The following is a 7,969-nucleotide window of genomic DNA, read 5'->3' on the forward strand; positions in this document are numbered from 1 at the left end:
GCATAACTGTTGAGTGATTTGGTTTTATCAGCAAACAATTACCTTAGAATCAGTAACATCCTCCCTCGTTTGCTTGTTTTCCTTCATATTCAGAAAACTGAACACTTTTTCAAAGGAAGAAACTACATAATTGCTGAGTGTCGTCACAGTATCAGTCAACTACAAAAAAAGCAAATCAACAACCATGTTTATAACCAAAAAACCATGTATATACAAAAAGTACTGATAAACTACAGAAAAGCTAAAGGTCCAGTACCTTTCCAACAACACTCCTCAATTTCTCAACTTCAGCATTCAACAGATCAATGCGCACCAAAGGATCATAACTCGGGTTAGGCTGTCGATCCATATTCTGAGGAAAAGGTCGTTTAGACTATTGTTATGTATTCTGAGGATAAGGTCGTTTAGACTATTGCTCCATATTCTGAGGACAAGGTGGAGATGCAGTGACAGAATCTTTAGTGTGAAAGACAAGCACCACAGGAACCTTCCCTGATGCAACATCATCGGCATTAACTTCAAAAAGCGTGTCGATGTTCAGAGTTGACATCTCTTTACGAGTAGGGGAGATGTTCCTATAGTTCAACTACAAGAAGAAAAACTGGATTACAATAGTAGAAAAAGGAAATTGTGACATATTCATAAATATACATACAGAAAAATTGAAATCATATATGAAGAAGTATTATGGTACAAAATGTTTACCTTGTCGATACTACACATGATCACCCCGCCAGTCAAATCCGTATATGTTGGAGTTTCAGTCACTTTCCAATTAAGAATGTGTGGCACATTTGTGCCAACGCAAACAGCTAGATGCTTGTCAACCATAGAGCAACACTCAAAAAACCATATTTGTAATGCAAGTGGCAAACCTCCAAGCCTATACATTATCAAATAGTCACATTGTCTGTCCCTCATTGTCTTTAAAATATCTTCAAATGACTTTTTCCCCCAAACATACGTCTGATATTGACCACTTTCAATGATATCAAAATCATCTTTGTTGATACCATGAGTATTGGCATCTGAGAATATGAAATGATGGACAAACACCATCAAGGCCATCTTGAACGCATCTTCGTCCGACTTCCAGTCCTTTTTCTTGAAGCGATCAAGAAGCTGCCCCCTCGTTATAGCCTTTTTTCCATCTCCTAGAAAGTACTCTTTTAGCAACCTATTAACATCTGGTTTGTCATAGAAAGTGGTGTCGTATTCTACACACTTCAAACCAGTGATAACATCAAACTCTCCAATACCAAAATGCAGCAAACAACCATTAATTTTCACCCACAACTCCCTTTCCCGTCCTAGGATGACTTCCCTCAATAATATACAATGAATAAGTTGATTTTGAATTTTAAATTGAGGGAGGTCCAAGAAGTACCCAAAACAACTAGCACAGAATATTTGAAGTTGCGTGTCAGTCAAACATTTCTTAAAAATGCTCACAATATCAGTTTCAGTATGGGAACTAATCCTGTTGTGGAAATGATCAACTGGTTGTATATAGAAGTCTCCAACCTTGCATATGGAAAAAATAACAAGAAATAGATCAGGAACAAAAACTATACTAAATTTTTTTATAAAAATGTATAAATCAGTGTAGTAGTACTAGTATAAAGATGTATAAACACCTGTATAACTTTGTATAAAATTGTATAAGCATGTATAATGTAATAGCAACACAGAGAATACCTTCAACTTAGCTTTTCTCTCATTCAATTTGCAGTGAATAGCAAACCTTTGTTCTTTCGATATACAATCAAGACCACTCTCACCATCGTCCTTGATCTTTCTCCTTTTCGGTTTAACATTGGGGCCTACATTATCTTCATTAACCAAATCAACTTTCAACTTTTCTTTTGATTTTTCAGGTCTCCCACATTTCTTACTCCTTATTCTAATGATGTTAACCGGAGTAGGAGTATTACTTGTTTGCGAACGAGTCATTCGACTGCTCTCTTGTTGCAACTTTTTTGTAGGAGCAGGAGACTCAAAATCATCATTATCGGGAGCCTGGACATGCATATTCGCTTCAGAAGCAGGGGTTGAGGGCAAGTCCCTCGATGATTTAACTGGAGTGGGAGAATTCCTCATTTGCGAACGAGTCATTCTACTACTCTCTTGTTGCGAGTTTTTAGGAGGAGCAGGAGACTCAAAATCATTATCATCTGGCGCCTGGACATTTACATTAGCTTCAGAATCAGGGCTTGAGGGCAAGTCCCTCAATCGTTTCGCATAATCGAACTTAACGCATTTTCCAGCAACCTTCATTTTGCTTTTAGAAGCAGGAATTTTTGAACGCATTGTCTACAATAAACCAAACAAACAAAGCTTTAACAAAAGTGAAGACAACTGAAGGAAAACACAAAAATCAAAATGTGACAAAACTCAAAAGTGAACCAAAAATAAAGGCCATGAACACAAAGCAGAGGCCAAATTTCCCAAATTGTAACAAAACTCAAAAAATAAAAAATTCTACCCTAAAATTCGAAATAACAAAGCATGCAAACTGAAAACATCAAGTTTAAGCCTAGAACTGAGATAGAAGGAACACAAAATCAAACGAAAAACACAACAACATTGTAAGAAAATAGGCATAATCAGAAAAGCAAAAAAAAACTAAAAATAAAACAAAATTCAAAACCAAAACTGTGGTAAAAGCATAAAATAAAACGAAAATTACCTGAAAATAAGATTGAAAGCTCGAAAAAGTACTTGAACCCAACAATGGAGGTCGGTTATCGTCGGCTCTGAGAAAGCGTGAGGAAGAGAAACAGAGAAATTGAAATTTAAAATATTAAAACCGTTATTTTAAATTGTGGGCTATCGGGTGAAAACTAAATTTCATAACATATACAATCTAGGCTAAGCTATGTAAGGGCTTCAAATATGGGCTATTTTCGAATGGGCTGTATGACCCAAGTGATATATGATGTAATTTTTGTTATAATAATCTCTTCCGTAGAATTAGGGTGTGTGTGTGTGTTGCAATTTCATATCTTAGGCTTTGGCATTTTTAGAGTTTCATCCAAGCAATTTCTGTGTCAGAGTCAAACATTATTGTGTTTCCCATTCTACCATGTTTGGTAGAAGTTGAAGAGTTTGTCAGTTTAGCTCATATGCTTAGGGAGGGAACTGTACATACAAAGATCAAGATTCTATCGTGAGATAATTTTTCACTTGGCTAATTAGTGGAATAATATATCAATCTACGAGAAAATTCTCACTTGAGACGTATGACAGATTACAATAATCATTTAGTACAACCAAAAAAAACTTGGCTATGCTATGTTCGCAATCATCTTAAGTCTTTAAGTTGTATATCTTATATACATCTCTTCTTTTTTGAACAAACACTACATTTGTAAATTTCTGCTTCTAATTTTCAGGCTGATTTTTGGTTTGGTCTTGTTTGCAGTATTCAGCATTTGGAGCGATTCTGACACTTGGTGGAACTATAGGTGCCTTAGTGGGTGGCACTATTGCAGATATGGTTGGGCGGAGAATAGTATGTTTCTCTTTTAATGCTGGTCTCTCACTCTTTATTACTTTCTGAACATTCTAGGAATTTTCCTGTTAATTTTATGCCTTAATGTAGACAATGTGGATCATGGATCTCTGTTTCATCTTAGGATGGCTTTCCATAATCTTCGCAACGGTATTGCTAAAGTAGAACGAAAATTTCAACTAAAATGGGGAGAATTCTCTCAACTAACATGCCAGTTTAATTATCTGGAGTAGGGGGTTCGTTTCTGTGTTATGAGTTCAACTCACTGATGTGTTCTTTTATTACAACGATGTTGGGATAAAATAAATAATCTCGCCCAGGAATAATATCCACAGCAAATAATAATAACACAAGAGAGTAACAATGACACCAAATATTTTAGCGGGATAAAATACAATACCCGAGTAGAGCAATATTACCACTATAATATTACAACTCAGTAGTGTCAAGAGACTACTACGACTTTGAAAGAAATAACACTCTTTATTTAAAACATCTCACTACAATATTACTACCACTCACTAGTTATCTCATAGACCACAATCTGTGGATTACTCTCACTGCTTTATGCTTCTCTCGTTATTTTTGGTGTGTTTAAACCGATAGGGAAGCATCTCTATTTATAGGTAAAATAGCCACCCTCTCAGCCAATCAAAATTGACTTTTGCATTGCAAATTGAAATCTTGATCAGCCGCCCATATGCAATTTTTCAAGCAGCTTATTTTGTCCTCTCCAACTTTTCTATCTTATTTCCTTTAGTAAGTGAGGTATGGACCCCACAAATCTCTCCCTTAATTTTGATTTTTCTTCTTCAGTCCAAGTCTTGTTCTCAATCTCTGAAAATCTTCAAACTTGAGAGGCTTTGTGAAGATATCTGCAACTTGATCATGAGACTTCACATATTTGAACCCGACTTCCTTCTTGGCAATGCACTCTCTGATGAAATGATACCTTGTATCTATATGCTTGATTCGATCATGATATACCGGATTCTTGGCGAGTGCCTGTGCAGATTTGTTATCAATACAAATCTCTGTAGCTTCCATTTGTGGCAAATTGAGCTCCTTTAATAATCTCCTTAGCCAAATAGCATGACAGGTACATGATGTTGCTGCTATATATTCGGCTTCACAAGTCAAGAGAGTAACAATGGACTGTTTCTTTGAACTCCAAGAAATAACATAATCACCCAAGAAAAATACAAAACCACTTGTACTTTTTCTATAATCAATATCTCCCGCATAATCACTATCACAAAATCCCACAAGGTTGAAATCATTAGAAGAAGAATAAAATAACCCAAAATCGATCGTACCTTTTAGGTAACGAAGAATTCTTCTAGTGACCTTCAAGTGAGTAGAGGTAGGAGTTTCCATGAAGCGACTTACTACTCCAACTGCAAAAAGTATATCTGGTCTGGTACAAGTCAAGTACCTCAAACTTCCCACAAGACTTTTGAAGAATGTGGGATCCACTTTTTCTCCCTCATCAAACTTGGACAATTTTGTCCCACTTTATATCGGTGTGTTCACGGGGTTGCAATCGAGCATGTTGAACTTCTTCAATATCTCCTTTGTATAGCTTTCTTGAGAGATAAAAATTCCATCCTCCATCTGCTTCACTTCTAGGCCCAGGTAATATGACATGGGCCCTACGTCTGTCATCTCGAACTCACGGGACATATCTTTCTTGAAAGCTTCAAACAAACTTGGGTTATTACCCGTGGAAATAAGATCATCAACATAAAGACAAACAATTAAGATATCTCCATTAGTATGAACTTTAAGGTAAAGAGCATATTCATGGAGACAACGAGTAAACCCATTGTCTTGAAAAATACTTGTCGATGCAACTATTCCATGCTCTAGGGCTTGCTTTAATCTATATAAAGCTTTCTTCAACCGCAACACTTTATCTTCATAGTTTTTGACCACGAAGCCTAATGGTTGTTCAACATAGACTTCTTCTTCAAGATAGTCATTCAAGAAGGCTGACTTGACATCTAGTTGATGAATCTTCCACTTCATTTGCGTCGCCAAAGAGATCAGCAAACGAATAGTCTCCATGCGGGCAACAGGTGTATAGACTTCTTCATAGTCAATGCCTTGCCTTTGCTTGTAGCCTTTAGCCACAAATCGTGCCTTGTATCTCTCCACATCTCCATCAACATTCTTCTTTGTCTTGTATACCCATTTCACTCCAATTGCTCGATGACCCTTGGGAAGAGTTGTTAACTCCCAAGTGTTGTTCTTCTCTATTGACTCAATATCCTCTTCCATGGCTTGTCTCCACATTTTGTTTGTAACAGCTTCATCAAATTTCATTGGTTCACTATCAGCAAAGAGACAACATAAAAAATCAAAATTAGTAACTTCTTCTGTGTCCTCATAGAGCTCTTGAATGCTTCTTTTCTTTTGTGGCTGTTCATTTGAACCTTCTTGAGAAGAGAAAGATGCAACATTTGTTGGCCACGGTCTCCGGTTCTTCTTCATCACCAAAGTATGGAAGAAAATCAAATGAAGTTTCTTCCTCAGCTTCCCAATTCCATGCCAGTTCTTCATCAAATTCAACATCACGACTTGCCACCACCTTACCGATGCTTGGGTTGTATAGCTTGTACCCTTTTGAACTCGTATCATAGCCAACAAACACATGCTTGACACTTCGATCGTCAAGCTTTGCTCTCCCTTGATGTGGCACATGAGCATAGGCTATGCTCCCAAAGATTCTCAAGTGCTTGACACTTGGCTTTCTTCCACTCCATGCTTCTTGAGGGGTTTGATCTCTAACATTTCTTGTTGGAGACCTGTTATTCAAATAAACTGAACAAGAAACAGTTTCCACCCAAAATTCCTTAGGCATACTTTTAGCTTTCAACATACATCTAGCCATATTAAGAATCGTTCGATTCTTTCTCTCTGCAACACCATTTTGTTGAGGTGAATAAGGTACCGTTAGAGGGCGACGAATTCCATGAAGTTGACATAAGTCATTAAATTTGTTTAAGGTGAATTCGCCTCCTCTATCGGACCTTAGAGCTTTAATTTCATAGCCACTTTCTTTATCCACAAGTACTTTGAAATTTTTAAAAGCAGCAAAAGCTTCAGATTTTTGGTTCAAGAAATAAACCCAAGTCTTTCTACTGAAGTCATCAATGAAAAGCAGAAATTATTTTCTTTTACCAAAAGAAGGTGGATTGATTGGTCCACACACATCAGTGTGGACAAGCTGGAGCAGCTTGGTTGATCTTGACATGGCCTCCTTTACAAAACTCCTCCTTGCATGTTTTCCAAGAAGACAAGCTTTACACAATTGATTGGGATGGTTAATTGATGGTATCCCATGCACCATGTTCTTTTCTCCCATTGATTTGAGCGCTTCTAAATTTAAGTGCCCAAATCGCATGTGTCAACACCATGATTTATCTTGCACATTAGCATTCAAACACTTTGCATCAATTGTTTTAAGATTCAGAGAAAACAATCTATTCTTTGCCATATGCACTTTAGCAATTAGATTTCCACTTGAATCTCTAAGCCAAAGATGCATATTTTTCATGTGGATGTCATATTCCTTTTCAAGAAGTTGGCCCAAACTTAAAATATTACTTTTTAATTTTGGCACATAATAAACATCTTGAATTAACTTGTGACTACCATCTTTACAGGAGATCAGAATCGTACCTATCCCTTCGATTTGAACCTTTGAGGTATCTCCAAAGGACACATTACCTCTCACTGTTTTATTGATCTCCACAAACTTCTCTTTGCATCCACACATATGATTGCTTGCTCCATTGTCCAAATACCACGAGCTGCAATCATCTCTGTCTTCTTCTTTGAGTGTCATCAACAACGTTGACTCATTTCTTCTTTCTTGTCGTCAACAAGGTTAGCCTTTTCTTCAACATTGCTACGACATTCCCAAGAGTAATGGCCAAATTTATGACAATTATAACATTCAATTTTTGATTTGTCATACCTTTGTCCATTATTTTCTTGGTAGTATCCACGTCCTCTTCCTCTTCTTTGTCCACGACCACGACCTCTCATTGTTAAAGTTGTTACCGTTACTTCTTTCTCTTTCATGACCTCCTCGACCTCGGTCTCGTCCTCGTCCGTTTCCTCGATAGCTTGTTTCACCTCCACAATCCTTGAAGGATGCCTGAGTTTTAAGAAGTTGCTCCGATGGCACTTCTTATCTCCTTTTGATCTTTTCTTCGTGGGCCTGTAAAGAACCTTCCAATTGCTCCACCATCATAGAGTCTAAATCTTTAGATTCCTCAATAGCACACACCACAAAATCAAATTTAGGTGTTAAAGTGCGAAGGATCTTTTCTACCACACGGACATATTCTATGTCCTCCCCATATCTTCTTAGTTGATTTACAACAGCCTTCACTTTTGAAAAACAATCCGAGATGCATTCGGATTCTTTCATTTTTAAAACTTCAA

The sequence above is a fragment of the Nicotiana tabacum genome, chromosome 9 (genome assembly GCF_000715075.1).
Source record: "Nicotiana tabacum cultivar K326 chromosome 9, ASM71507v2, whole genome shotgun sequence".
NCBI lineage: Eukaryota > Viridiplantae > Streptophyta > Magnoliopsida > Solanales > Solanaceae > Nicotiana > Nicotiana tabacum.